Below are 14,424 nucleotides of genomic sequence, written 5' to 3'. Positions count from 1 at the left end.
GTGTCATTATTTGGTCCTGCAACAGCAGGCATCACCCCTAGCTTCATTAACTCCTCTATTTGCTTTTTTATTATTATTTATTTATTTATTATTTTATTTTATTTTTATTTTTTATTTTTTATTTTTTATTTTTTATTTATTTTAATTATTTTTTTAATTATTATTATTATTTTTTAATATATATTATATATTTATAACTCCTCTATTTGCAAGGGACCTACAAGATGTTGAACTCCAGAGAAGAAGTTCTCATTGCAGAAAAGAAAGGTAAGTAGCAGAAAGAGAATGCGGAAAGACCGCAAAGGAGGCATAAACTACAAAACATGGACAGTGTGGGAGAGGGAATTGCTGACTAGAAGACATCGCTTTGGGCATTATGATCAGTTACTAACAGAAATTCACAAGAAAGATCCAAAAGGCAGCAAAAATGACTTGAGAATCCCCCGTGACAAACTCCAAGAGGTGGTGGAAAAGTTAACCCATTCATGTGAATGAGACATGCTTTAATACGCATCGGCCACATTGTTTACACATAGTTTGGAGTGCGTTCGCGGTGCTTTCATGTAGCGTTCTCATATATTATGCATGCAACACATTTTTTGTAGTCTACAGATGTAATTTTTCAAACGTGGCCGGTGAATTAAAATACTCAAAATTTTGGTGAGTAAGCCGCTACTTTTCCCCCCTTTGAATCTTGCGTATAAGGGATGTGGCTCATTTCTGGTCTCACCACATCTCGTGTGCTCCAGACCAGTCATTTTGCGCTTTGTGCAAATGGAGAAGGCACGGGGAGGTGCATGTGATGCAGCTTTCAGGCTGAAGGCGATCGATGTAGCGGCTTTTGCTCGGATCCCCTGGTGGATCTTGGCAGCGTGGAGCGGTGTCTGTGCTTTTGTGATGTGGAGGACAGCACAGGCTAAGGTGGTGCTGGGAGCAACAAAGAAAGAGGGAGCGAAACTTGCAGGGTGTGTGGCGAGGGCTGGGCTGTGGGGCTGTTCGGTTCCGACACTGAAGAAAACTACTTTTCTGGTAGGCTGCTGCTTAACCAGCCGTATTACACGCACTGTTCGGCACTGTTTGGAAAAAAACATTTCTTTAATTAAAAATGTAAAAAATCTCTTTGTGTAACATCTTTTTATGTACTAAATATCGCAATTTACGACATGGACACCTGCGGCTTATAGAGAGGTATGGCCTGTGTACGTACAAACATTTTTTTTTCATTTTAAATATAGTGGGGCAGCTTACATTCAGGTGTGCTGAAAGATGCTACATTCGCCATCTGTCCTGATCCCAGTATTATCATTAAAATGATGGTTTGAAATGCATTTCAGTACACATGCTGCACTATTCAGGATTGCAGAAAATATCAGTATTGCATGCAGGACGTCTTAGTAGTCATGTAGTGTCATTTGCAAGGGACGACAGGATGTGTAGCGCAGGGTGGAAAATCTGGATGTTTTAACCAGGTTAATGTAAGACGTTATAGTTCCCTTTTATAAACAAACGTGGAATTTTGCAAATTTCCAGTTAACTAAATGAATTCCCATGGAATATAATTTGGCACCACTACTCTGTGCCCCCTCACTTACCTTGCAGAATCATGCTGATTTTTTGCAAACAGTTTCTCAAGCCTAGCAAGCAACAACTCAGGCATGTGAAAATGGCTTCAAGGTTTGTCTGCATGGGAACTGGACCACTTAAAACCATATTATGTACTGCAATATTGACTGCTGCTGTGCTACTGAGAAGCAGCCTGTTTGAGACTGAGCTAGCAACGATGGGATGTTTTAGGTTGAGGGGGCTGCGACTTATATAACACTTTCACCTCATAAAGCTCAAAGCCCGTCTAGATATGTACTGTATCACATTATAATCACAGGCCCAGACAACATCTCAGGACGTGCACTTCGGGTTTGCTCATCAGAGCTAGCTGATGTGCTTGCTGACATATTTAACCTGTCGCTTGCACAAGCATCTGTACCGACCTGCTTTAAGTCCACCACCATAGTGCCCGTACCCAAGAAGAGCAACGTGACCTGCTTGAATGACTATCGCCCTATAGCACTCACTCCTATTGTTATGAAGTGCTTTGAAAGAATAGTCATGACCCACATCAAAAAGAGCATCCCGGCGGCAACTGTGGACCCTCTACAGTTTGCATATCGCCAGAACCGGTCCACGGATGATGCAGTCAACACTGCCATCCACACAGCCCTTTCTCACCTACAGGGCCAGGACACATACGTCAGAATGCTATTTATAGACTATAGCTCCGCTTTTAATACAGTCTGCCCCCACAAACTCACAAATAAGCTCCTCACACTTGGCCTGTCTCCCTCCCTCTGTAACTGGGTGTTTAACTTTCTCACAGGCAGACCCCAGTCAGTCAGAGTCCACAACCGCACATCCAGCTCAAGAATTGTGAGCACTGGGACCCCACAGGGGTGTGTGCTGAGTCCACTCCTCTACACGCTCTTCACCTACGATTGCGTGGCCTCCCAGAACAACACCAGCATCATTAAATTTGCGGATGACACTACAGTCATCGGACTGATCACTGGTGGTGTTGAAACATCATACAGAAGAGAGGTGGCGGACCTCATAGCTTGGTGTCGTGATAACAATCTCCTTCTCAATACAGATAAGACTAAAGAGATGATCATCGACCCAAGAACAAGGGAAAAGGAGCCACATAGACCCCTGTTTATTGGTGAGACTGAGGTGGAGAGGGTGAAAACCTTCAAGTTCCTTGGCACACACATCAGCGAGGACCTCACCTGGTCTCACAACACCCAACAAATTCTGAAGAAGTCCCAAAGGAGACTGTACTTCCTGAGAAGACTGAGGAAATTTGGCATGTCCACCACAATCCTGAGTTGCTTCTACAGATGCACCATCGAAAGTGTCCTTACCGCCTCCATCACTGTTTGGTACGGTAACTGTACAACACGTGATAGGAAGGCACTCCAGCGGGTGATCAAGACCTCACAGAACATTGTTGGGGCAGCCCTCCCCTCACTGCAAGACATTTATACATCTAGAGTCCTACGCAGAACACACAACCTCATCAAGGACAGCACACATCCACAACACTCATTATTCACACTCCTGCCATCAGGCAGACGCTACAGGAGTTTGAAGTCCAGGACCACAAGGCTGGCAAACAGCTTTTACCCACAGGCCATCAGGCTTCTCAATGAAGCACTCAGACACGCCACACGCAACACACACTCATAGCACTTATTTATTTATTTATTTATTTGTATTATTTACTTGCATTAATGTCTCTTCTGTTGTTGTTGCTTAATTTCTTGGTATTTATGTATATGTGTTTATGTTTCTTATGTTCTTATTCTTTCTTGTGTTTTTCTTTCTTTTCCTTGGGAGAATGAACAGAATAAGATTTTCATTGCATGGTATAACTGCTGTTTTACCATGCACATGACAATAAAACTCTCTTGAATCTTGAATCTTGATAATCTTCTTGTTTGGCACATAGCACGCTTTCGATTCAAGATTTCAGTATGGCAAATTGCAAGTGATGATCAGAGACAAAAACAACCCTGCTTAGGCCTGTGAAAGATGTGAACAGTGGAAGCTGAAGAGTCAGCCCAGTCATTTAAACACAATTAATAATGCATCGTGTTCCTATCTACAGCAGGAAGACCTCCCTCTTTCACACACACACACACACACACACACAAACACATGCACGCACTTCAGGAGCAGTGCAGTCAGTCTTTTGAATCAAATTGGAGCTGAAGTAACCTGCACTACATTACAGCAACATCCTCAGATCTGAGGCCAGCTGGTTTTGAAGGACAATGAAGGTGTTTGTCCATGCGTACTACAATGCATTGTTTTTACTTAAGTGAGCTACGAAAAAAATGATAGCTGGTCATTTGTAGAGCCCCTTCTCTGTTGGTCTACTGTCCACACCCTTTTCACATCGCAGCATGATTTTAAGGGAGGCTTTCAGCTGTTCTTCCCTGCATCTGCGTTCAATGTTTATCACTTATCCCATTTAGCCATTTATTTCATCCCTACAATCTCTGCTTGCCAAAGCCACGTCCAACTTTTCATAATTTTTTACTCTCTGTTGCTTTATTAATCAATGTTGGGATGTTGGGCTGAAACAAAACTAAAGGTGTTTTCATATTAAAGGTGATGTCTGCCTTGGCTAGATACACATACACGTGCATTAGTTATGGTTGTTGACAGCTAGTAGTAGTAATTTGGCTAAGTGTATCTACTAATGTTAGCTATCATTGAATGTAGCCTATCATAAATACACAATGACTGCCACTTGTCCGTCTCTTCTCTGAGACTGCTTTTGTATATGTGCTCGCGCTACGGACATGTACATATGTACGAGACAGCTATGAGCGAAAGCCATGAACGCCAATCATTTTATACTGGCCGGACAATTTGTGTGTGTGGTTGTTTTGTTTTTGTTTTTTTACAAAGTTTAACTTCGAATTGTGACAAATGTAGGCATTTATTTGTTCATTCTGTTCTTTTAAACCACTATTGGCAAGATCTGCAAGCCGGTGATGGTGTTCTTATGTTTTTTGCTTAAAAAAAAAAAAAAGTGTAGTTTATAGCCAAAGAGGAATTGCACATTTAAGTTTAAAAGTGGATTATTTGGTAAAAATTAGCATTTTTGGTAAGCCAAAGCTAATTGTAAAGGACATTTAACTTGAACCTTGGCATGTAAACAAAGAAGATGGTAGCAAGGTAGCAATGGTAGCAATGTCCTGTTCATGTTTAAAGAGACTGAAGTGTACATACAAAATAAAAATAAACGCATTGTTGAACGTTTATCATTTTTGAAAGGGTCAATTGAAAGGGTCTGCTGTTGTCTTAATCAAATAAATACAAAACTCAGGTCAAAAACAACCAAGATTTGTAAGATGAGGAATGTAATAGGAAATGTGCAGTCATTATATAACGTTGGCAAGCAATATCTGCTGAACAGATGTTTCTGTGCTTTTTGTTATTAATACATTCAAGTTGTGTTTGTCTTACTTCAACAGCATACGAAAGACTCTAAATGTTGGTCACAATGTGTGTGACTCGTGGCCATATAAGTGATCCACAATGACAGCAGAAGTTATGATTATTACACAGTATATATACTCAGTTTGCGCTGTGTTTAATAAAACAAACTCTATTACGTGTGTTGTTATATAATGCAATGCACACACAGCCTTTAAATAAACCTTTGGACTTAAGTAACATTTGAATTAAAAAAAAATACGTATTTGAAAAGCAATTTAAACTGGAATACATTACAAGTAGTTGACTTACCAGGATGGAGTCAAAGTGAAGTTTACGAGTACTCAGTGATGTCCCAGTCTCACAGCAAAGCTACACTACACAGAAGTGCATCAGTCACCCTTGAATCTGAGCTATGGTAGCCTATGGATGAAGAGCATTTGTCAACACAGGCGGCACGCAGACAGAGCTGAGGGATTAGGCAAGATAGATCCAGCCTCTTTCTCTCCCTATCATCTGTCTCTCTTTCTCTGCAGCACTCCTCCCTGCCGCCACCTTCCTATCCACGGCACGGTGGTACAGTCCGCCTCTCCACCGTTTTGCGTGCAAGACCATTCCATTTGTCTTGCGGGAGGGATGAATCCAGAAGTGATGTGAGGATGGAGGGCGTGTGATGAGGGGTTGGGAGAGCGGGGGTTATTAGTTTGAGAGAAGCAGATGGGTGGCTTGTAGATGGAAGTAGGGAGGGGTGAATAGATGAGGAGGTGGAATAACCCAGTGGGGCTGCCCAGTGACAGATGTGTTGACTTAGTGTGAGAGCAGAGATGAATCATACATATTGATGGAAAACCCTTGCAGCTTGCTTTGACCACATATTTGACATGTTCATCACCCGTACTTATGGATGTAAAACTGCTGAGATCATATTTTTGAATATTCCTTTACCTGATATTTGCAACGTACTTTTGAATACAACAATGACGCTCACAGTGTGAATGGTTGTTTGTCTATATGTGCCCTGCAACGGGCTGGCGAACAGTCCGGGGTGTACCCTGCCTCTCGCCCAAAGTCAGCTGGGATAGGCTCCAGCATACTCCCGCGACCCTAGTGAGGATAAGCGGCATAGAAAATTGATGGATGAGTAGGTGAGAACATTAAATTCATCAATGTTGTAATTAAAAACTGCATCCAGAGGTGCTGTTGATTCAGTCTCAGCTAGTTTGTATTCTGAAGAAGAACAACATGATGTCATCTATGGGAAGTTCTGAACTTTTGTTCCCACAGACAGCTTTATACTGCTCCATACAACTCTGGCATTAACATATGAGCTCCGAACATTCAGAGATATTTTTTATTTCATCCCTTATAAATATGAATGTAATATATATTATAATAGTATTATATAATATTACTATAAATAATTATAATAATAATAACTGCTCCTATTATTGGCGTATCTTTTTCTGCTTTCTTTCCTTCTTTTTAGTTAAATATTAGTTATATAAGTTATATAAGTTAGTTATATTAGTTATAGAAGTTAAATATTTTGTGTCAGACCTGTAGGTTGATCTTTAACATTCAACTGAACTTTTTTGAGAGTGTTTAAAACAGTAGAGAAATGTGAGAAAAAGGTATTGATGGTCTGACAAAAGTATATCAAGTGTATATTGTATATAATTGTATATAAAGTGTATGGTGAGGGGTTTTACAGCCTTAAAACATATCATAATTGTAAAGAAATGAAGTTGGCTGCTTTGCGGATTTCACTTACTGCGGGCTGTTTTGAGAACCTATACCCCGCAATAAACGAGGGAACACTGCACACAATGACCATAACCATTGTTGATAGTGGAATTTTACCCGAATTCCCAAAAGAGACACAGCCCGTCCTAGCAACAATACTCTCCAGTACTGTGTTAAAAGTTATGACGAAAAACGCTATCTTGGAATTCACGACCCTCATTTTCCATGAAGGTAGGCTAACAAAATACATAATCGCATTAGATGAACAATTAGGGTTGTTTTTTAAGGTATATTCAAAAAAATTCAGCAGGGACTTCCTTTCCATCTCGTATCCCATCTTTGTGTGTTGACCACCAAGGGCATGAGCATAAGGAAAAGCTCCCGTGTGCTCATTAGAAGTATGTCCAGGCTGGTGTGAACCACACACACAGATGTGACCTGGTGTGTAGTTCGCTGTGGGCTGCTCATGATTAAGTTCACTGATTGTCTAAACAGCCAACACAAGCCTGTCTATTTTTTTTGTGTGAAAAAATCTGCAGTATCCCAATATTTGTATCAAAAAAGACTTTCAGTATGATTAGTTATTTTGTCAGTGTTGTTCAACAAGCATTAAACACAAAAGGAAGTCATGTAGTATCGGTGACATGACTTGCCTATTACTGCTTCAGGGTCTGATATTTATAGATACAGATGCAGATGAAGGTGTTGGCACCCTGCTGTGAAAGCAATAAAACCCCAAAATGGTCACTGAAATAACTTAAAACTGACATTATATTAAAATGAGACGACTTTTCTTATTTCAGGCAAAAAATTCTGCCAATGGGGTAAGCAAAATTTGCTTGGCGAGAATTCTTATACCTAGAATATTTTTCTTGTGACTTTTAAGAATATAATGAGCCCTAAAATTAGCAAGTTGTTCTAGATTTAAGTAAAATGTTCTTATTACAAGGTAAGAAGTAAGCCAACTGATCTTATAAGATTCCTAATTTGAGATAAAACATTTGCTTTTATGAGGCTAGATTTAAGCAAAAATGTTTTACATATTCTAGATGTAGAAGTATTATTCTATTTTCCTATTTATTTTAGAGATTTCACAAACAACCATTCATACCTATGGACAGTTTTTTAGAGTCTCCAATTAATCTATGATGCATATTGTTGGAATGCGGAGGGAAGCCAGACTACACAGAGAATACCCATGGGGGGGAGCATGCCGATTCCGCACAGAGGTGTTCCGACTAACCACTCAGCCACCGTGAAGCTAACATCTCTTCTTGTCGGCATGTTAGTTATGTTGGTTACTTCTTCACCGATTTGGACTTCACACTAAAGTGTGAAAATTTGAGAAACCAGATTATTTCAGTAATCTGACTAATTTAGTGCATGGAAATGCAGTGAGTGACCCTAAACACACAGCCAAAAACAAGAATGGCTAAAGGCGATGAGACATTGGACTATTCTGATGCGGCCTTCTACTGTATGAGCCCCGATTTAAATCTAATTGAACATCTGTGAAAAGAGCTGAAACATGCAATCTGGTGAAAGCACCCATCAAATGTCAGGGAGCTGGAACAGTTCTCTCGGGGGCTTGGGGGGGAGAAGTGAAGAAAAGCTACATTGTAGCTTTATGATACAACCCGGACAGAGCGTGTGATTAAAATTTATGAAGAGTTAACAGGCCTGCTTAATTCTACACCACCCACAGAACACTACCTCTTTTAGAAGAGTCTAACAACGACGACGACTTGTCTTTTTTTTCAATAACTCCTCCTCCTTCTCCACCACAACGTATGCTCGACCACTCCTCTTCAAAGGTAAATAACATTTATCATCACGTATTATTATATCACTTTTATTATTGTTTTTTTCATTAAATATCCTCATTTAATATTACTACTACATCCAAACTCATATTTACATACATACACATATACTGTATTTGTATACATGTACATGTAGTACCTATATCATTGGTAATATTACCTTTTCCCCTACTTAAGAACAATTCGACACCGTCTGGAACCAATTGTGTTCGTAAGTTGGGGACCTAGTTTATTAAGTTTAGGGAACCATCATTTTTGTCAAGGTCAGTTTCATTCATTCATTTTTTTGCAAATGTTCTCTTGAACTGCATTTAAAAGCAATGTCTGGTTTCTCTTTGTTCATTTTTAGTCAATTATTCTGCTTTATCACTTTTGTCTTGTTTCTTTGGTGTAAGGGTGCCAACTATTTCGACCACATGTGTAGGTGAGGTCTGCTCAAAATTCCTAAAATGTTCATTTCATAAAATACTATTTATTTATATTTTCTTGAATATGAAACACAATATGAATTGTTGGAAACAGGAAAACTGGGATTTGGGGATTTTCACTTGCCCCACACTGTGTGACCTGAAATCTGACAGATAATCCTCTGAAATGCAGAAAACTACAAACATAATTGCAAAACGTGCCTCAAACACGGGCTGTGTTTTATGGGAAGAGTCTAAAGACTTACAAGGTTAAGGTCATTTAGCATACCAAAAGTGTATGAACAATATGTAAACATACAATGAGACAATGAAACAGAAATGATAAAGATGATATTATTTTATATAGCAACATGCAGGTGCAAAAATAAATGAGAGTGCACATTACATGCAGCCTGCTTCAGAAGCAACTGAGTGAAAATACATTTTACAGTAAGACTGAAGTGTTGTGTGATAGAAGTAGCTGAAAGGATTATTGGAGGGAGTGTGATGAGAGAGTGGTCTTTAATGTCAAAAAATGTTACACTCTGCAGAAGGGACTGAGGTTATTATTTATTGAAGATTAAAGTCAGGCAGCATTTACTTCCTGCATCCCTCCAAGGAACCCAACATCTCTAGTTGGTGGTTCAGGAGTGTTACAGTCAAATCCATCAAACAGCTGCAGCACTTTCAAAATGGTGCTGCAAAAAATAACAGTCGTATAATCTCTACACTGACTAACAATTTCTAACAAAGTTGATTTTATAATGGATTTCTATTTTCCATGCATCCATTGAGGGGTGCAAATTTTGTACAGAAAGACCATTGCCTGTATTATTCATTTGAATAACACTCGAAACATCATCAAATGTTATAATTGTGACATTTGAGTGAGCTCAATTCTTTCCTCTCATGTCAATATCTGTTGCTTTGCTGTGCTTTGGAGTCAGTGGACCATCTGAAGCAGGAAGCTGAATATGTAGCCAAGCAAACATGCAGAGGAGGGGAGGGATCCTTAATCCCTGTGACACACATTGGCAGAGCAGTACACAGCTGGTGATAGAGGATTACATCAGTCGTCGCCAGTCAACTGAACAGTCAGTCTGCCAGAAGATGAAATACACATAAAAATCAAAAACCTAATTTCATTTTTAGTGAATCTCTAAAAGGCAATGGCAACAGTGTGGTCTATCATGGCAGAGGACAGTTGGCAATGGTGTTGGGGGGGACCTTAAAATGACATGAAAAGTCCGTCTCATTTATGGTAGGTGTCACAATATCAACAAAACATTAAGAAACAAATATTAAATAAATAAAGGTTATCAATTCATTTTATATTTCATTTATATTCCAAACACACTTGGTGGCAAGTAGTTTAATGTAGTTGTCCACCAGATTTTCACACATCTCAAGAGGATTTTGGCCACTCCTCTTTCCAGATACTCCAATACAGTATGTTTTGAGGCTTTAGCATGGCAATTTGAGTTTTTAGCTCCCTCCACAGCTGTTTTTCTCCCCTCCACAGATCTCCAGACTGGCTCGGTCACTCCAGGTTCTTAATGTGCTTTTGTTGAGGCACTGCTTTTTTTCTCTTGGTGCTGAAAGACCCATCAAGACCAGGAGGTTCTCATTCCAGATTCTATGGTACACGGATCTATTCATCTGGTCCTCAATGCGGTGAAGCCTTCTTGTACCCTTAGCATAAAAACAGCCTCGAAGCAAGAATGTTTCCACCTCCTTGTTTAACTGTGTGGATGGTGTTCTTGGGGGTCATATTCAGCATTTCTCTGCTTCCAAACTTCAATTTTGGTCTCATCTGACCACATTACATTCTCCCAAGTCTTCCTCTGATTCATTCAGGTGTTCACTGTCAAACTTCAGATCGGCCTTGTTAGATAATATTATTAGCCCTTTAGATGTAGTCTGTTGGCTCAGCCCATTTTCAGGCTAATAGCTTCTCATACAAGGCCTTCTCGACACACACGCACACTCACACAGCACAACTAGACTTGCACAACACTTACAGATAACCCATGGAAAAGTACCGAGAGGACAATATTGTAAAAAGACACAATATCTTACACAAGGTTAAAGTGTGATTCAAATGTCACTATTAAAGAGACTAGTGTTATGCAAATGGATTGTCAGACCTGTGTGGTTTAAATTTTCAGTTCATTTGGAGCTGTTATTGCATGCAAATATATATAATCCTGTCTTGCCATTTATCTTTCTGCTCAAAAAATACAGAAAAAATGGGCATATTTCAGACAGAGTTGCAAATGGTGATTAATCATGAAAACTGTGTTTAATCTGATTAAAAGTTTTAGTCCTATGCCAACCCTAATTAAAACCAGTCTTTTCGTGGATAAGGAAAAACGGGATAACCAAAAAGAAACAAATCGGATGATAAGTCGTTACTTTGAAGGTGTTGGTTTGCTGATTTAAGACACAGGTTCCAACCGATTCACATAAGAATTAGTAACAGAAAGCTAATACAAAGATTAAATGCAGTCTCAAAACACATCTGATCCGAACTGCATACTTCTCCGAAATACTAAACGCTGTATGCCCTTAACCTGATGCAGAAAATACCATTTTGTCATGGAATATCTGACCCTGATTCAGGGTTCTCCAATGGATTACCAATCTCTCCTTAACATAAATGATCATTATTATGAATTAGAGTGCATAGTAGATAATTAAAAGTGTCCCTTTGAATACCTGCACAGTCATTGTTGTCTAAATGATTAATCCACCCAGAACCCCACAAGTGCCAAATGGGCCAGTGATTTAAAGCCAGAAGGAAAAAGTCAATGTTAATCAGCTAATGTAAGGGTGAAATTCTTGCTTTGACTGAATTACCAACATCACTGTACAGTTTGATTTTTGTTCCGACCACCAGTGCTGCACTTCACTCAGTACATTGATTTCGAGCTTACAATGTTTGCCCATCATGATATTAATTAAAAACGCTCTCATTTGCAAAAGACTATTTGACGTGGATCCAAAAACTGTGATTTTCAGAGATGGGCGTCTATAATCTGGCACATATACGTATATGCAGTAGTAGGATATGCAGTAGTGGATTGGATTAGAGTGGTCTGCCAAATGGAATGCATTTCTCATTCTACAACCGTGCCTTAACAAAAGCAATACTAACTAATGAAAAATGTGTTGATTTGTTCATTTCACACTCATGACATATTTTTCCTGCATGCCATACAGTAAATGAAATGAGGAAATATTTACAGTTGCAGTGTTAAATTTACAAAAACTCATCACAGGCACGAATGTCATACCAGCTTTGGGCCCATAATGATTATTCTCCGGTGGAATAATGATACAAAATAAAACATCTTACATTTTAAAAACAAGAGTTGGGGCAACAAGTTTTAATTTATTTAAAACTGTCTCTCATTTAGACAAACGAGAGATGGAAATTCAGGGCTATTGAGTGCACCTCAATATACTGTATCACTTCCTGTCCTCCACACATCTAAGCCTCCACTAAGGTTCGCTCAGGAACACATTTTAAATGGCACATTTACTCTCATTATGTCTACTATATTGGGTAATACGAGTGTGAAGCCATTTCAATAACAATTGATATTTTATTAATCTCGAAGAGAAATAACCACCGCAGGAAATACGCTGTCCAGAAAAAAAACGAGGAACTGCTAACACGTGAGTCTATGTTACCTAATTTATTTCTAATACGTCTTATTTTCTCTGATTATATCTACAATATTGGGTAATACAAATCTGAAGGTGACTATAGGGGTGTAATTTTGTGTCTCATAATGTCACAAACTGTATTTCGAAGATCATAAACAGGTTTTCTATGCCATATCTATGAAAATATTCCATTTATAAATATTGAATACTAATTCACTTATCTCGGTCAAGTCTGGAACCAGTTAACCGCAATAAACGAGGGACGACTGTATATAGGCTGCACTTGTCAATTAGCCGCAAGTATTCATCTTGCAACCTTGGTTATTGACACAGAAAGACTCTATAAACCTTGCAATCCTGCCTACATTCGGTGTTCCCACAGTCACTCGTTAGCTCCGAAGAGTGAGACATAGGACACTTTTTTTCATGGGAGTTCAAGTGGCCGCACGGTGGTCTCGTGGTTAGCATGTTGGCCAACACATTAAGAGTCTGGAGATCGGGAAGACCTGGGTTCAATTCTGTGTGGAGTTTGCATGTTCTCCCTGTGCGTGCGTGGGTTTTCTCAGGGTACTCCGGTTTCCTCCCACATTCCAAAAACATGCATGTTAGCTTCATTGGCGACTCTAAATTGTCCATAGAATTGTATGAATGTGAGTGTGAATGGTTGTGCCCTGCGATTGGATGGCGACCAGTCCAGGGTGTACCCCGCCTGTCGCCCGAAGTCAGCCGAAGTCTCCCTAATGAGGAGAAGCGGTATAGAAAATGGATGGATATATATATAGGGTCAAATATTGTATTGACCCAAATATAAGACATGACACATTCATTTGTAATCCCTTAGTACAGTAGATCAGATATTTTTGATAATGCTGTAGTTTATATAGTTCTCCTAATTGGATAACCAACAATCACTTTTATATAAAACGGAGGAATGAGAAAAGGATGGATTGAGGAAGCTCTTTACTTACCTTTTCTCTCACATTGAAGAAGGAACTGGGGTTCCCCTTTGCTTTCCTAAATGCTGCTGGAGATCTCAAAGCAATGAAGCAGAGAAAGGACAGAGAGAGAGAGAGAGAGAGAGCGAGAGAGAGGTATCTTGATGCAGTCTAGACAAGGTCTGAATACATATCAGCTGTGTGGTTTGCTGGTGGTGTGTTATAGTGAGGGGTGCAGATTCATTCATTCATTGTCATTTTCTTTAGAATATCAGCACACCTCATCCACATATGAGAACACATTTCGTCCTCACTATCGTATGGCAAAGTAAGACATTAACATTAAGTGTCAGAAGCTGCGTCATGTTATACATAGGAATGTAAGAAATATATTTGGCACATTTCCGCAAAACACAGAAGATTATCGGTTTGGTTCAGACCTGTGTGCAGTTTCTCTCAGGAGGGAAAGTGTTAATGGTTGTTCTTCTACATTATGTGTGAGTCCAGCGACTGAAAGTCCAGTATGGCCCCTACATTTGAAGTCAGCTAGGACTCCAAATCCCGCGGCTAGGGAACAGAATAAGCAGTATAAAATCGGTGAATGTTTGTGTGTAATATACAGTAAACATGATGGGGCAAATAATTACTTAATCCCCTGCCTACTGTATGGAAGATTGCATGTGAAAATGTGTTTGCTCCCTTCCTGATTTTTTATTTTTTTTGCATGGTTGTCATCAAACAAATTTAAATATTAGACAATGACAACACAACTAAACACAAAATGCAGTTTTTAAATTAAACTTTTATTAAGCGAGAAAAAAATCCAAACCTACATGGCCCTGT

At 39.4% G+C, this 14,424-nt stretch overlaps 1 protein-coding gene across 3 annotated transcripts in view; it reads right to left on the bottom strand.

The window, feature by feature from the left end:
- The window catches only part of LOC129181440 (synaptic vesicle glycoprotein 2B-like), a 39,143-nt gene extending 25,456 nt beyond the window's left edge, over positions 1-13,687 (bottom strand). For 2 of the 3 annotated variants that reach the window (XM_054776654.1, XM_054776652.1), the window contains exon 1: positions 5,314-5,583. The gene's annotated coding sequence lies outside the window, so the exon portion shown is untranslated. Of the gene's footprint in view, positions 1-5,313; positions 5,584-13,614 lie in introns of those variants that run through there. The other variant, XM_054776655.1, reaches the window with a different exon arrangement.
- Between the last annotated feature and the right edge of the window lie 737 nt (positions 13,688-14,424).

This window comes from Dunckerocampus dactyliophorus, chromosome 5 (genome assembly GCF_027744805.1).
Source record: "Dunckerocampus dactyliophorus isolate RoL2022-P2 chromosome 5, RoL_Ddac_1.1, whole genome shotgun sequence".
In the NCBI taxonomy this organism is placed as follows: domain Eukaryota; kingdom Metazoa; phylum Chordata; class Actinopteri; order Syngnathiformes; family Syngnathidae; genus Dunckerocampus; species Dunckerocampus dactyliophorus.
Note: the sequence above shows the minus strand (reverse complement) of the source record. Positions and strands in the feature narration are given on the sequence as shown.